This window comes from Heterodontus francisci, unplaced genomic scaffold (genome assembly GCF_036365525.1).
Source record: "Heterodontus francisci isolate sHetFra1 unplaced genomic scaffold, sHetFra1.hap1 HAP1_SCAFFOLD_148, whole genome shotgun sequence".
NCBI classification, from domain to species: Eukaryota; Metazoa; Chordata; class Chondrichthyes; order Heterodontiformes; family Heterodontidae; genus Heterodontus; species Heterodontus francisci.
This window is the reverse complement of record NW_027142345.1, coordinates 2,388,218-2,389,619: the sequence shown is the minus strand read 5'-3', so window position 1 is coordinate 2,389,619 and position 1,402 is coordinate 2,388,218. Positions and strand designations below refer to the sequence as shown.

Below are 1,402 nucleotides of genomic sequence, written 5' to 3'. Positions count from 1 at the left end.
TTTTGCAGCAAATCTTTAAAAGACACTGAGAACTTCACTGTGTCAATTCATCTCTTCTCCTGTCTTTGAAGAAAGCCTGCTAAAATTAATTTTCAACACTGCCTCTAAAAAACTGTTCTAAAAGACCCTAGTGACCTGTCTACGCACACTCAGAAGTGAGACTGTGTGCCAGTTTTGGAACAACATATCTCATCTGCTGTTTTCTTCAGGAATGAACAAGTAATCAGCCCAAGTGTTGTTTTTGTCTTTAACAGAACTCAGAATTGTAAAAAATAATTCTTTTTTTTTCCGTTAACCGGTGTATGTATGTGTGCATGTGTGGGGCTGTGGGAAGAAAGGGGCTTTCAATGTTGGTTAAGGTAAAAAGGGAACTTTTAAAATTTCTACCTGTGTATTTATGCTTTATTTCATGACTAGTTAAAACTTGTTCTGTAATAAACTGATAATGTTGCTGTTCATTAAAGAAACATGGTCAGTGTCTTCTATTCTGGGAAGAATAGAGTAAATGATTGACTGTTTCAGGAAGTGGGAAAAGTTAAAATATATGTTGTGACCTGTGGAGAAGTGGGATGAGAATATATAGAAGGGTCTGAAGAAGGGTCATTGACCTGAAACGTTAACTCTGCTTCTCTCTGCACAGATGCTGCCAGACCTGATGAGTATTTCCAGCATTTCTTGTTTTTATTTGAGATTTCCTGCATCTGCTGTATTTTGCTTTGATTTTGTTATTATATGAGAATAAATAGTGCACTCCTCTGATTTTAGTTTTAACAACAGCTGGCTCTGTAGCTTAGTTGGTTAAAGCACCTGTCTTGTAAACAGGAGATCCTGGGTTCAATTCCCAGTAGAGCCTTATTTCACACTTGTGATGTCGAAGTTACCTGATCAATCGCTTCTATCTGTGTCTTCTGAACTTTAAGTGAGAATTCAAATTGCATGATGAATTTTCGTCACAGCCTTGTGAAGGATGTGAGTTTGGAATGGCTGTTACTCCTTGTACAGAAATTCAGTCCTGATATTTCAAAGGCAACTGCTTTGATACAAATTTGTTCACAGTTGCATTCAACCTGGAAAACAGCTCGACATTAATGTCACTGAAGGAAAGTGTGACTGCGTTGTATGTTTCAGAGTGTTTGTGTCGTTATGTGTTGCTTGTGACTGAGATTGGGACATGAGGCAAGTGGGAGGGTTGATCTGAGGTTTGGAATATTTGTCAGTCAGCAACAAGAAAAATCAAAGGAACCAAATAAGAAAACCTATGTCTCGTGGTTACCGAGAAACGGTCAGAAGATATTAAACTTTGTTCTGTTCAATAAAGCTGTGTGAACTTTGACCTTTCCAGCCTTTTATATACAGTATTTGAAGTGTCTCGGTAACAATGTTCAGTGTTGATGAGAGTGGG

The 1,402-nt window shown here is 37.9% G+C and overlaps 1 non-coding gene across 1 annotated transcript; it reads left to right on the top strand.

The window, feature by feature from the left end:
* The first annotated feature begins 779 nt into the window (after positions 1 to 779).
* On the top strand, positions 780 to 853 carry trnat-ugu (transfer RNA threonine (anticodon UGU)). Its single transcript has one exon. It is a non-coding gene; the product is annotated as a tRNA-Thr (tRNA).
* The last annotated feature ends 549 nt before the right edge of the window (positions 854 to 1,402 follow it).